The sequence below is a fragment of the Rhinatrema bivittatum genome, chromosome 9 (assembly GCF_901001135.1).
Source record: "Rhinatrema bivittatum chromosome 9, aRhiBiv1.1, whole genome shotgun sequence".
Taxonomy (NCBI): Eukaryota; Metazoa; Chordata; class Amphibia; order Gymnophiona; family Rhinatrematidae; genus Rhinatrema; species Rhinatrema bivittatum.
In genome coordinates this window covers 37030370-37045873 of record NC_042623.1, presented here as the reverse complement: position 1 = coordinate 37045873, position 15504 = coordinate 37030370, and positions in this window count along the sequence as shown.

The following is a 15504-nucleotide window of genomic DNA, read 5'->3' as shown; positions in this document are numbered from 1 at the left end:
CTCCACCCAGGTCTTCCCTGCTGCCAAGCACAAAGTCAGTCTTAAGCAGTAACGGCAATGACTTTCCTGAGAACTGTCCAGCTGACAATCTATACAGTTTACACCTTTTGTTCTCCCACCCTCCACACACTGCCACGCCAATTTCTGATTCTTCATCAAAGACTTCTGTTCTACAGTGCACAGCTTCTTTCTCCATCCAGTTCTGGTGCACTGCGACTCAAAACTTTTCTCTCCATCCAGTTTCACTGCACTCAACTTCTCTCCTCATCCAGAATCCTGCATTGCAGAACACAGCTTCTCTCCCCATCCAGAATCCTGCACTGCAACTCACAGCTTCTCTCCCCATCCAGAATCCTGCACTGCAACTCACAGCTTCTCTCCCCATCCAGAATCCCGCACTGCAACTCACAGCTTCTCTCCCCATCCAGAATCATGCACTGCAACTCACAGCTTCTCTCCCCATCCAGAATCATGCACTGCAACTCACAGCTTCTCTCCCCATCCAGAATCCCGCAATGCAGTTCACAGCTTCTCTCCCCATCCAGAATCCTGCACTGCACTCGCAGCTTCTCTCCTCATCCAGAATCCCGCACTGCACTCACAGCTTCTCTCCTCATCCAGAATCCCGCACTGCACTCACAGCTTCTCTCCTCATCCAGAATCCTGCACTGCACTCACAGCTTCTCTCCCCATCCAGAATCCCGCAATGCAGTTCACAGCTTCTCTCCCCATCCAGAATCCTGCACTGCAGTTCACAACTTCTTTCCGTATCCAGAATCCTGCACTGCAGTTCACAGCTTCTCTCCCCATGCAGAATCCTGCACTGCCGTTCACAGCTTCTCTCCTCATCCAGAATCCCGCACTGCACTCGCAGCTTCTCTCCTCATCCAGAATCCCGCACTGCACTCGCAGCTTCTCTCCTCAACCAGAATCCTGCACTGCACTCGCAGCTCCTCTCCTCAACCAGAATCCTGCACTGCACTCGCAGCTCCTCTCATTCCGAATCCCACACTGCAGTTCACAGTATCTGTCTGCCATCTGGGACCTTCATATTGTAGAACACAGCTCTTATCTCCTTGCAGGACCTCCCCACCACAGTACACAGTTTGTATATATGGAGTGACTCTACTGCATGTCAACAAGAACTCTACCCTGCGAACGGCCCATCCAGAACTCATTATTACGGGACTAGCCTGCTGCACAGCACGGTTTTCTTTTCCCCACCCTATGGTGTACCCGTTTGTGCTGTGTATTTAGTGAAAGGTTGTGGACTTTGGTGGCCCGGGGTATAGCTGGAATGGAGGTATCTGTTCCATGGGTGACTGTGTCATGAGGTGCAACTATATCACAAGAGGTTCTTTGGCAGCCCGGTCGCTGTCTGTTTCTGCCTAGAGAAAGGTTAAATACTTTGCTGAAGCAGTTATATATGTAATAATATTGTATGAAATCTTTCTCTCGACACTGCTGTATATTGCTGTACGTTTCACCATGTCTGTGTGGGCCCAACTCCATTTGCTAGGCCAAGACTTGTGTGAGGGCAGCAGGGGAAAGGGTGAGTACATTTAAAAGAAGATGGCTTGTGAGGCCGGGCCTGAAGGACATCTCCACTAGTCAAAAGCAATCAAATTTTAAAGGCCTGTGGGTTACTTTGCGTGCTATGAGTCATCCTTTAGCCTCTCCCGTTTTTCTCTTTCTTTTAAGGAAAGTCGGACATTAAAGGACAAGAAAGGAATGGAGGTTACGGATAGGGAGTTAAATTTAAGGAACAGGCTGATGTTAGGACTTGTAGAGAAGGAATAAGGGTTAGAAATCGGGTTGCGTGGCTCCGGGGGAGGCTTACATTTTACGTTAGGAAGACGTCAGTGGGGAAGGGCAGACACTGCAGCCGTCTGACCGTGGAGAGAGGAGGGAAAGCTGGGGTTGGGAGTATAAAAGAGGAATGAGGAGAGAGATGGGAAGGGCCGGTGGCTGAAGGCTGGACTTTGGCAGATAGGAAGAAAGAGGTCTCCCTGAGAGAATTAAGACGGAGACACGGAGGTCAAAGGGAGACTGGGTGAAAAGGAAGAGGAAAGCACCTGGGAAAGTAACTCAGGAGAGGAGACCTGGCCCCCGGCGTGCATAACACCCAGGAGACAGCAGGAAAAAAGAAAGGCCCTCCTGAGGGAACCTGATGGAAAGACAGCGTGTAGAAGTTAGGAGTGTGCACAGACCTGATTTTTTTTTGCTGTGCTAAAAATCAAGCAAAATTAAACTAAAAAAAAAAAATGTTGAGTCTGCAGCCAATAAAAAAAAAAAAAATCACTCGCAGGCCATCCCCCCATGCTCCTAGTCCTGGACCCTCTTACCCTGTCCTTGAAAATGTCCTCCTGGGGCACCTACGCTACTGATGCCACTATTGGTAATGGCGTTGGCAGACCGAGGCTGGCGCCATTGTTCATTTTTTTTGCTATACGAAATGGTGCCAACCAGGCTCATGCTGGCACTCTTAAAGCACACATGATGAACAGCGCCGGCCTTGGTCCGCCGGATCCCTGTCTAATACTGGCAGGGGCAGGGCAGGGGCAGCCGGGCACCGCGCCTGCTCAATGAAGACATTTTTCCATCCACCGGGTAAGGAAGTCTGGGAGTTCGGGGACCTAGGACCCAATTTTTTTTTTTGGGTGGTGGTGACGGAATTAATTAAAAAAAACAAAACCCAAACCCCCCCCCCCCCCCCCAAAATGAATGAAAACTAACACAACTTTGTTTGGTTTTTTTTTTTATTTTATTTTAAAAATGAATTGAATTGAAATTTTGTTAAAATTTCCAGACTCCTTTCAAACGAATGCACATCCCCAGTAGGTAGAGACAAGAAGGTCCCTTGAGAAAATACCGTACAGCACAGAGAGCCTCTGTGAGGCAAGAGAAAATCCTCATTATGGAGTAAAGCATTGACAGTCACCACAAGATGACAAAATGGAGGCTAAAGGTGTTGCTGAGGAGGAGGAGGAGGCCTGGACTTGGTCAGGGTTTAGGTAGAAAGTGATGTGGAGGCTCCTGCATTTGATGGAGTTGCTCTCTGAAGTTTGTTGCCCTGTGTCCGTGTTAGATTAAATGTGACTTCGCCTTGCCTCTCGGGCCTGGGTTTTATTATTTGAGTGCTGACTGATTTCCCTTTGAAGTTCTAAATGGGATACTCCTTCAGTATGTAGGGGGGGCTCCCAAGATCGCGGCACCTGGCCTTCCTCCCATCCCCATCTCTCCCATTGAAATGCCTGGAGAGGTTCTTTGACGTATCTGCTACTGGCAGCTCTTTTGTATCCCTTACAGCGCAGCAGCAGTACCCTTGCAAGCAGGGAAGCCCGGGTTCAAATCTTGCTTCTCCCACCACCACCGCTTCTTCTGACCTTGGACAAGTCACTTTGCCCAGGTACCAGCTCAGGGACTGATTTACAAAGGCTTTTTTCCCATTCTGTGTCTGTGGGGAAAATGCTTCGTCAATGAGGCCCTTAGATTATAAGCCCTCCCCTGGGGCAGGGATCTGCCTATTTCATCCCAATTGTAACTCGCCTTGAGCACGGGCTTGGGAAGGTGAATATTTAAATACAAATTCTAATTTGGATCCCTCTGGGGTGGGCCTGGTGGCTCGGTGGTAGGGGCGCCCATTTTTTTATTTATTTGTTTATTTATTTATTTAAAACTATTTCTAGCCCGCCCTTCCAAATAGTTTGGGGCTGGTTACAGTAGAACATACATAATAAAAACATAATTAAAAATAAAAATAGAGGCAACATAAAATACAAACAATGATTCAAGATGAAAAACTGTATCAAATGGAATCAGGCCGGAGAGTATAATTTTAAGCTGGAGTGAACGGACGGGGAGGGGAGGGGGGGGTGTGCAATGAATCAGGAATTTCAAAAGCTTGCATGCTTGAAAAGTTTCGGATCTGTAATGGTACGAATTGCAAGTGGCAGAGAGTTCCAGTAAAGCTATGGTGAGGGCAGGCTCGTGCATCTCACATAGTCGAGCACGTTTTAGGGAAGGCACACCAAGTAGATGCTGATTATCAGAGCGAAGATTTTGAATTGGGGTATGAATTTTTAAAACAGAGGAAACCCAAGGCGATTTCATCTTATTTAAAAGACTGCGGATGGTGACAGCCAATTTATAGCATACTCACCAGCGGATAGGAAGCCAGTAGAAGGCATGCAAAACTGGAGTGATCCAGCACATTCCACCATGTGCAAGATCTGCTTTTGACTCCAAGGCCAGGCTTCTGCTCCGCGGACCGTCCAGTGCTGGGAATGTTGCTGAGGCAGTGTTCACAGCCCCAGGAGAGGGCAGGAGCCTCACCTGTTGCTCAAGGGTGGCACCTAGAGGCCAGGCTTAGAGTGTGCAGTAACTGGGGTCCTCCGGAAGCTGTAGTTTATGGTCCTTGGCGTAGGACTATGGCTGCAATGGCCAGGCTGAGTTGGGAGGAGGGGTATAAAGATCAGGGTAAAATCTCGTGTAGTTTCGAATGAAAGCCCACGGCTCTGTAGCCCAGTAGAAACCAGTTCTGATTGAGCTGGAAGCCCAAAGGAGCAAGAGGAAACTGCCGAGCCCCCCCCCAAAAAAATAAAAATGTAGGGTCCCTCCTCCCTTGCTCTCTGACCAATGTCTGCAAGATTTCCTGTCCTTCCTTGTCCTGCAGAATTGGGGTTTGCTGGTTTCTGCAAGTATCTGCAATCTTTTAGCTTTTACAAAGAAAAACATCAAAACTGGCATTTCTTCTTCTTTCTGTAGCAGAAAAGATGATTGTGGGGAAATTACAATATTTCATAAAAGATTTTTTACTGTAATAAAAAAGCTATATATATCTCTATATCTATATAAAAAATGCATGTAAAAGTGATAAGGGAATGGTTTGCAGCCTGGCTGTGAACAGTAATGGCAGATGAGATTATTCTGCATGTATAAGGGCTCCCTCTTGTGGATGCATTGCCAGGATTCCCTCGCCAGGCGCATACGCAGCAGTTTCCTCCGCCATGATTTTCTTTCTCCACAGAAGTATGCTGAGGACTTCCCCCCGCTATAGGGGCATTCCTAGGATTTACCTTCCCTGCAGACTTAGTCATCTCCGGGGGGGGAACCATTTCCCCACCATCACCGGCACATTTCTGGGATTCCTCGCCCTTACCTCTCCCACCACCGGTGCATTGCTAGAGCTCCCTGCCTTGGCAGCTGCTTCTCCAGGGTTTCTCCCCACACAAGAAATCTTTTTCTTGCCAGTTCTTGGCCAATGAATTGCTTGCAGGAACCAGATGCACTCCTCCCATCAATGCTGGCTTACTGACTGCATAACTGGGCACTGCTGTATGTAAGAAATATTTAAACGTGTAACTTTACATAAAGGGAAAATAAACTTGTAAGTTGTACAATAAAAACAAAAGTTGAAAATTCTTTACCCTTATTGCCTTGTCATGGATTCATCTTCTAAATAAAGTATATACTTGGTGTGAATTTTTGGGGCTTGCTCTTCATTTCAAACTTGCATTCAGTAGGATTTTTTTTTTTGTCTAAGTCTGTGTTGCAGGTTGTGTTTAAAAGACAAAATGCTAAGTTCTAAGAAACCTTTTTTCAATGGCCAGGTGGCAGTGGACATTATTGCAAACTTGGTGTTGTAATAAGTCATGGAAGGAGTTCTTGGTGTGTTGGCTTAAATATTAGCCTTGTAAGAAGCATGGCAAGGCCTGAAATAGCGTTATCAGTAGCGTTATCAGTGGAAGTGGGCATGCTTGGGACAGATATGGAGGGCTAACTTCCAAAGCATGTGGAAACCTTTTGTAATATTGTTACTTATAAGATGGACACGAGGCGGGTGGCCCTCCTGGACTAACCGATTAATTGAGGCATCAGCTTTTGAGGACAGAGTCCACTTTGTCAGATGGGATGAAGTGGACTCTGGCCACGAAAGCTCATGCCTCAATAAATTGGTTGCTCTATGAGATGCCACCCGCCGCGTGTCATTTTTGCTCGCCAGACTTACATGGCCATCCCTCTGTTGTTTGTAAGAGTTAGGCATCTATTTCAAGGGCAAAATATCTTGGTGCAAAATTAGTACCACAGATAAGACCTGATACTCTCATGTTAAAAGAAGACCAAGCTCAGGTTAAGATTAGGTTAGGTTGGGAAGGAAATGGGAGTTTAGTTTGGGGATGGAAGGAAGGCATGGGATCTTTTTTTATGAATTATTCACAAAATCGATGGTATACATTATGTTGTTAGGTTTTCAAGTTTGTATGCTGTTATCACAATTATGGAATTTGTTCATTCAGTTTTTCTTCATGTATTTTCATGAAAATTTCAATAAACACAAATATAAAAGGCAGGAGTTGCATATGAGAATTTATGTGTTCACCTGTCCAAGGTGGATAAATCTCACGTGGGCAGCCTCTCATTTACTACGCTACTTTCTTTTGCTCAAAGGGGATGAACTGCACACGAATGGCACTGAAGTCCCAAAGGGCTTTTAAGTCCATCAGAACTGCCCACATTTGGTCAGACCAAAGGTCTCTTGTCAGAAGAGTGGTGCATAAATTAAAAACAATACCCTGGCATTCCGTCTTTGATGGTAGCAAATGGTGAGAGTTAGAACTATGTAGTATCGGTATATTAGAGTGGGCTGCCCCTTTCTGGCTTTCAACAGTCATGGTTGAGGGATTCACCTGTGGTGGCCCTGATAATTCTTACGTTTAATAGACCGATGGATGTCCTTATCTTAATAAGCAATGACTGCCTGCAAATGGAAAAGAAGAGCAACCCAGGGGGAGACCCTGCTAACAAACGACTCGTTTAATTGGTAACAGATTACGGTGCAGGCAGCAAGGAGTTGGCTAGGAAGGAAAGGACTGCCCACCCGCGCTGAGAGTTGCCGTCTTCTGATCAGTGGGAATACCACGAAAGCCAGCGAGCCGAGAAGTAGCCTAGGCTGAGAATCAGGGAGGTCAGGGCTCAGATCTGACTGACGCTCCCTGTGTCTTTGGGTAAGTCAGTTCACCCTCCATTGTCTTGGGGACAAATGCAGGGGGTCATTTACTAAATTGTGTTTATGGCTTTAGTGTGCGGTAAGTGCACGGCATTTCCATTACTGTGCGTTACTCCCCCTTACCCCTCCCCCCAGAACAATAGGATTATTCAAATGAGCCGATTTGCAAGCGAATCAGCTCATTGCCCGTAAGTATCGTAATAAAAACATGCAGCTTCCATCAACCTTTGCAAGCCACATTATTTTATGGAAAGTTAGCCACACTTCAGAAACTTCATTTTGAAATGGCTGCTGGCCTGCCGCATGCAGGCTTTCGTCTTCCCATAATCGAGGTATAAAATTGGCTAGCGCCATTCTTTCAGACCCATCAGAGAAGCCTACAGAGGCTCCCTGCTTGTTCCACCAACCAAATCTACGCACCATCTAGCTTTTAGAGGTCGGGCCTTTTCTCTGGAACACCCTACCCCCCCGATCTCAGACAGGAACCATGTTTATTAACATTCAGAAAAAGGCTTAAGACTTGGTTATTCAAACAAGCCTTCCCCGAGTCTAATTGATGCACCAAAACAACTATTAAGAGACCTTTCAGCACAAGGTAAATAACTTCTACTTTAAAGTTACTCCTACTCTTGTCTCCTTCCTCCCCCAGTTTTCACAACCCTGTTTTATTGTAACTTTTGTTTCCTCTACACTTGTTAAATGTTCAAGGTTATCACACCCCCTTGTTACCTGTAAACCGGCATGATATGATTGTATCATGAATGCCGGTATAGAAAAGCTCTAAATAAGTAAATAAAATAAATAAATAAAATAAGATGGTGGCGCAGGCCCTGGGCTCCACCGTACCACTAGGGATCATAAGTTAATGGAAAAGGGGGGGGGGGGGGAGTAGTGATCATTTTTTTGAGGAAAAGTGGGCAGAGTTTGGGAGAGAGGGAGCAGGGTCAGCATGCAATGCTAAATCTTTTTATTTTTTTTCCAGGTTGACTGCCTCAAAGGGTGGAGGGGGAATGGGACAAGGGGGGATTTTAATTGGGGGGGGAGGGGGGGAGCACTGTGTGAGCTGCTTGGGCCCTTTAGAAAGATGGCAGGCCTGGGCTGTGGGGCCGCCATTGTATGCTCTACACTTGGGGCTCCTAAGGCCCCCCTGAAGGTAACTCACCTTGAGCTACCAATGAAAAGGCATGAGTTAAATGTAAGGAGACATAGAACGGACAGGAGCATAGAGACGATTCCACTACTTATTGCTGCCAGCTGCTGAGTTGGAAGAAAACTGCCAAGACTTCAGGCAAGTTGCCCATTAGGAAGCAGAGAGAGATGAAAATTCTTAGCAGATGACAGCTTGTAGTAACTCAAACCTCATATCAGTAGAAAGAAAGGCTGTGATAGCCCCACAGTTTTGTGGCTTTAAATGAATCATACATTTGTGATCATAGGAGCCAGCGTTTCAAAATGATGAAGGTCCTGAAATCAATACAATTTGCCGACCCACCCCCAGCAGGAAAAAATAATGGTAGGTCATGGGCACGAGTGGCCAGGCCATATTTAAATATGATCCAGAGAAGAGCAGATGGTTATAGACACGGGGAGGACTCGTGGCCAAAAGAACAACACGAAAGCATTGAAAGTGCCATCAGGGTCTCTCGTCCCCCAACTCCAGCTCATCCCCACCCACTCGGCCAACTTTGTGAAGTGTGACCTGTGTGGCCGCACAGGGCGCCGTGCTCATGAGGGTGCTGCTGCCTTCTCCTTCCCGGACTCTTCATAATGTCGTCTGTAGGCAGGAGACTTGGGAACACAGTGCAGAAGAACAGAGGCTTCTGTCTGTGGGAGATGCAGCATCAGCCTGTAGGGTGGAAGGGAGGTGGGGAAAAGTGGAGGACGTTGCTGGGCAGGAAAGGGGAGAGAGAGAGTGAGGATGATGCTGGGCATGGTGGGCAGGAGGAAAGAAGGAAGGGCACAGGGGGATACCGGTGCTGCATAGAAGGCGAGGGAAGTGTGGGGAGGGGAGAGATGGATGTGTTGGAGAACGAAAAGCAGAAGGGGGTTCACATTCCCCAGTTGTGTCACCTGATCCTGGCGGGTAAGGGTTAGCTAGATAGGATGCAACCTGTCCATCTTCTTCCAGCCCAGCACCATCACTTGTACAGAGCCACGTAACTGTATATATAATATTTACTGGGTTTCTCTCCCATTTCCCAAGTAAAGATCCCTTGCATGCTGCCACAGAAGATTTCTCAGTGTTTCTCCTGCAGGCATGGGGGGCTCCGTTGCACTCACCCAGTTCTGACCTGAACTGGGGTCAGAGAAAGAGAAACATTTTTTCAGGATATACTGTGCCAGAGCTACTACCGAAGGAGAGAGTATGACGCCAGAGCTGCCAGCCATCAAGAAAAAGAGAAACATTCTATCAGGATATACTGTGCCAGAGCTACCACCGAAGGAGAGAGTATGACGCCAGAGCTGCCAGCCATCAAGAGAAAGAGAAACATTCTATCAGGATATACTGTGCCAGAGCTACTACCGAAGGAGAGAGTATGACGCCAGAGCTGCCAGCCATCAAGAGAAAGAGAAACATTCTATCAGGATATACTGTGCCAGAGCTACTACCGAAGGAGAGAGTATGACGCCAGAGCTGCCAGCCATCAAGAGAAACATTCTATCAGGATATACTGTGCCAGAGCTACTACCAAAGGAGAGAGCACGATGTCAGAGCTGCCAGCCATCAAGAGAAAGAGAAACATTCTATCAGGATATACTGTGCCAGAGCTACTACCGAAGGAGAGAGTATGACGCCAGAGCTGCCAGCCATCAAGAGAAAGAGAAACATTCTATCAGGATATACTGTGCTAGAGCTACTACCGAAGGAGAGAGTACGACACCAGAGCTGCCAGCCATCAAGAGAAACATTCTATCAGGATATACTGTGCCAGAGCTACTACCGAAGGAGAGAGCTCGATGCCAGAGCTGCCAGCCATCAAGAGAAAGAGAAACATTCTATCAGGATATACTGTGCCAGAGCTCTACTACCGAAGGAGAGAGCTCGATGCCAGAGCTGCCAGCCATCAAGAGAAAGAGAAACATTCTATCAGGATATACTGTGCTAGAGCTACTACCGAAGGAGAGAGTACGACACCAGAGCTGCCAGCCATCAAGAGAAACATTCTATCAGGATATACTGTGCCAGAGCTACTACCGAAGGAGAGAGCTCGATGCCAGAGCTGCCAGCCATGAAGAGAAAAGAAACATTCTATCAGGATATACTGTGCTAGAGCTACTACCGAAGGAGAGAGTATGATGCCAGAGCTGCCAGCCGTCAAGAGAAAGAGAAACATTCTATCAGGATATACTGTGCCAGAGCTACTACCGAAGGAGAGAGTATGACGCCAGAGCTGCCAGCCGTCAAGAGAAAGAGAAACATTCTATCAGGATATACTGTGCTAGAGCTACTACCGAAGGAGAGAGTACGACCCCAGAGCTGCCAGCCATCAAGAGAAACATTCTATCAGGATATACTGTGCCAGAGCTACTACCGAAGGAGAGAGCTCGATGCCAGAGCTGCCAGCCATGAAGAGAAAAGAAACATTCTATCAGGATATACTGTGCCAGAGCTACTACAGAAGGAGAGAGTATGACGCCAGAGCTGCCAGCCGTCAAGAGAAAGAGAAACATTCTATCAGGATATACTGTGCTAGAGCTACTACCGAAGGAGAGAGTACGACCCCAGAGCTGCCAGCCATCAAGAGAAACATTCTATCAGGATATACTGTGCCAGAGCTACTACCGAAGGAGAGAGTACGACGCCAGAGCTGCCAGCCGTCAAGAGAAAGAGAAACATTCTATCAGGATATACTGTGCTAGAGCTACTACCGAAGGAGAGAGCACGATGCCAGAGCTGCCAGCCATCAAGAGAAACATTCTATCAGGATATACTGTGCCAGAGCTAATACCGAAGGAGAGAGCACGACACCAGAGCTGCCAGCCATCAAGAGAAACATTCTATCAGGATATACTGTGCCAGAGCTACTACCGAAGGAGAGAGCTCGATGCCAGAGCTGTCAGCCATCAAGAGAAAGAGAAACATTCTATCAGGATATACTGTGCCAGAGCTACTACCGAAGGAGAGAGTATGACGCCAGAGCTGCCAGCCATCAAGAAAAAGAGAAACATTCTATCAGGATATACTGTGCCAGAGCTACCACCGAAGGAGAGAGTATGACGCCAGAGCTGCCAGCCATCAAGAGAAAGAGAAACATTCTATCAGGATATACTGTGCCAGAGCTACTACCGAAGGAGAGAGTATGACGCCAGAGCTGCCAGCCATCAAGAGAAAGAGAAACATTCTATCAGGATATACTGTGCCAGAGCTACTACCGAAGGAGAGAGTATGACGCCAGAGCTGCCAGCCATCAAGAGAAACATTCTATCAGGATATACTGTGCCAGAGCTACTACCAAAGGAGAGAGCACGATGTCAGAGCTGCCAGCCATCAAGAGAAAGAGAAACATTCTATCAGGATATACTGTGCCAGAGCTACTACCGAAGGAGAGAGTATGACGCCAGAGCTGCCAGCCATCAAGAGAAAGAGAAACATTCTATCAGGATATACTGTGCTAGAGCTACTACCGAAGGAGAGAGTACGACACCAGAGCTGCCAGCCATCAAGAGAAACATTCTATCAGGATATACTGTGCCAGAGCTACTACCGAAGGAGAGAGCTCGATGCCAGAGCTGTCAGCCATCAAGAGAAAGAGAAACATTCTATCAGGATATACTGTGCCAGAGCTACTACCGAAGGAGAGAGCTCGATGCCAGAGCTGCCAGCCATCAAGAGAAAGAGAAACATTCTATCAGGATATACTGTGCTAGAGCTACTACCGAAGGAGAGAGTACGACACCAGAGCTGCCAGCCATCAAGAGAAACATTCTATCAGGATATACTGTGCCAGAGCTACTACCGAAGGAGAGAGCTCGATGCCAGAGCTGCCAGCCATGAAGAGAAAAGAAACATTCTATCAGGATATACTGTGCTAGAGCTACTACCGAAGGAGAGAGTATGATGCCAGAGCTGCCAGCCGTCAAGAGAAAGAGAAACATTCTATCAGGATATACTGTGCCAGAGCTACTACCGAAGGAGAGAGTATGACGCCAGAGCTGCCAGCCGTCAAGAGAAAGAGAAACATTCTATCAGGATATACTGTGCTAGAGCTACTACCGAAGGAGAGAGTACGACCCCAGAGCTGCCAGCCATCAAGAGAAACATTCTATCAGGATATACTGTGCCAGAGCTACTACCGAAGGAGAGAGCTCGATGCCAGAGCTGCCAGCCATGAAGAGAAAAGAAACATTCTATCAGGATATACTGTGCTAGAGCTACTACCGAAGGAGAGAGTACGACCCCAGAGCTGCCAGCCATCAAGAGAAACATTCTATCAGGATATACTGTGCCAGAGCTACTACCGAAGGAGAGAGTACGACGCCAGAGCTGCCAGCCGTCAAGAGAAAGAGAAACATTCTATCAGGATATACTGTGCTAGAGCTACTACCGAAGGAGAGAGCACGATGCCAGAGCTGCCAGCCATCAAGAGAAACATTCTATCAGGATATACTGTGCCAGAGCTAATACCGAAGGAGAGAGCACGATGCCAGAGCTGCCAGCCATCAAGAGAAACATTCTATCAGCATATACTGTGCCAGAGCTAATACCGAAGGAGAGAGTACGACGCCAGAGCTGCCAGCCGTCAAGAGAAACATTCTATCAGCATATACTGTGCCAGAGCTAATACCGAAGGAGAGAGTACGACGCCAGAGCTGCCAGCCGTCAAGAGAAACATTCTATCAGCATATACTGTGCCAGAGCTAATACCGAAGGAGAGAGTACGACGCCAGAGCTGCCAGCCGTCAAGAGAAACATTCTATCAGCATATACTGTGCCAGAGCTAATACCGAAGGAGAGAGCACGATGCCAGAGCTGCCAGCCATCAAGAGAAAGAGAAACATTCTATCAGCATATACTGTGCCAGAGCTAATACCGAAGGAGAGAGCACGACGCCAGAGCTGCCGTCAAGGTGGCAAGGAGGCAGGGGGATAGCACCAATTTCAGTTTTCACAATCAAACCAATTCAGTAAGTATTGTGCGCCCAGCCACTTCTCCTGAGCACGCGATCCTGAATTTTAATTAGAATGCCAGTTAACCAAGAACTGGTCCTGGCCATTTGTCTTTCCTTCCTCCGACTGCAGTATGTCCATGCTACCCTCTCTCCCCCATCCATATCACACTACCAGGGGTGGATTGGCCTATCGGGGGATCGGGCACCCCCCGGTGGGCCGATCGCTCCAGTCACGTGGTCTGCCGTGCGCGGCCGTGACAGAGCCGCGCTCGGCAGACCACGTGACGTGTCCTGGGCTGGCCTGGGCGGCTTTTACATTTTTATGATGGTTCATTTTATGAAAAATGTTTAATATAGAAATAAGTATTTCTTTATGCTTTTTGTAAAAAGTTTTTTATGATTATAGATTTTGGGTTACCAGAAGTGGTTTAAAAATCCTTTTATAAAAAATATTGATTGTTTTTTAACTTTTTTAGCCCCTGATGCAGCCTTGTTTGCGAAACTCAGTTCGAGTCGGGCACCTCTAATAAAATCTTCCACGGTGTAAGGTAGTCCCTTTGTTGTTTTTTGTATTTAGACCAAGGACATCTGAAGAAGATCCCTCACTGTCACCTGTATCCAATGTCTTGCCAGCTGATGTATCTCAGTTTGTGTATTTTGTCAGTTACCTAAGACACTACAGGAGAAATGCATTGGTATGGCCATCTGATTGGAAAAGATTTGTCTTTAAGAGAAAAAGTACTGACCCGGATATTACAATGGAATATCAGAACCCATCTTCAAATGAAATGTCAAGTGATTGTATTCAGCCGGAGACAGAAAGTAGGGCGTGCAGCCACAATATTTTCATTTTGATTCTTTTTTTTTTTTTTTTCATTTAATATTTATTTTGGTTCGGTTCATTTACCGAACCAAAATAAACATTAATCCCACCCACCCGTAAAAAGACATTGACATAGGCCCCCCCCCTCCCCCCCACTACTTCCACTTCTGCTTCTGGGGTGTCTGCAGGACCTTCCAACCCATCACACACCCACCAAAAAGAATTACAGCTAAATAAAGATGGTGAGGCTCAAGACTACTCAGCCCAAGCCCCTCTGATTCCCGCTCCTGTCCCAGATAAAGGGGCTGGGGATTTCCTGGGCCCCCCACTTACTCCAGGTAAATGAAAGGGGCAGGAGCATCCCCAGGTGTTCCTGTCATGGCTTCTTTAAGAATGTCTGCCTCCAGAAAGACCCTGAGACTGGAGCCACTCTGGTACCAGCACAGCACCATTTTCTTTCTGCATCGGATGCTTGGTTCCTGAGCTCTTTCTTGAGGCAGACGTATTTGACCGTGGAAGGTAGATCCCACTGGTTTGAAGACAGAATGGATATGCACTGCAGTTGCCTTTCAAGCACTCCCCTGAGGTAGCTGCTTGGGCAGCAAACCATGGGCAGCTTTTTGTAAAACCACTAAAGATGTGGAAGCTTCTTTCTTCATTTTAGAAGAATTAATTGTTCCTTCTTTTTATATTATGGCAATTGTAAAGAGGATGTTCTCACTTATATTGTTAGCTGAATATTCTCTGGAAGTGATGTTTAGGCTGTGATATTCCTTTGGAACTTTAAAATCGTATGTGCGTGATCTTCAGTTTTTTTGAACATTTCTTGATGATATTGTAATATGATTTCACTTCAAGGTTCCTTTTTTATTTTTAATTTTTGTATGCATATTTGTGTTTTATGTCATATGAATTTGTTTCTTTTATCATGTGGTGTTATGTGTTTAATTTATTAAGTCTTATTAAAGTAATACAGTTATGTTAAATTATTTTTTTTTTGGTGAATTAAGGTTTATATTCCAATAATTTTAATGTTAACACTTGTTTTTTTTTATATTTGTGGTATCATGATATTATAAACAAACAAGAAAATCAATACAATCCACAATATTAACTCATAATGCATGCGCTGCAGCCAATGTGGTTGGCTAAAGCACCAAAGGATCTTACCAGTTGTTTTTAATATTTTCTTTGCAAATAAAAATATGCACACAGAGATGGTAACTTTCAAACTTGCCCGTGCGCACATTTGCATGCATATGTTGGCCCGCACCTAGGGACGAGGTCATTTTATAACATACGCGCACATATGTGTACATGTTATAAAATAGCCTGGCCGCGGGCATGTGTGCCAAATTTTAAGTGCAAATCCCTCTTCAAACTGCATAAATTAGGGGATTTTAAAAGGGGCATGTGCCAATCCGTTCACAGTTTTACCTGTTCACCCCCAGTTAGCCCTGGTTTGATCACCTTCACTCTCCCCAGTTAGCCCTGCCCCTTAAAATCCTGCAGATCTGCCTAGTTATATGTATATGTACCTGTTATATGTAAAGCCTGTTGCT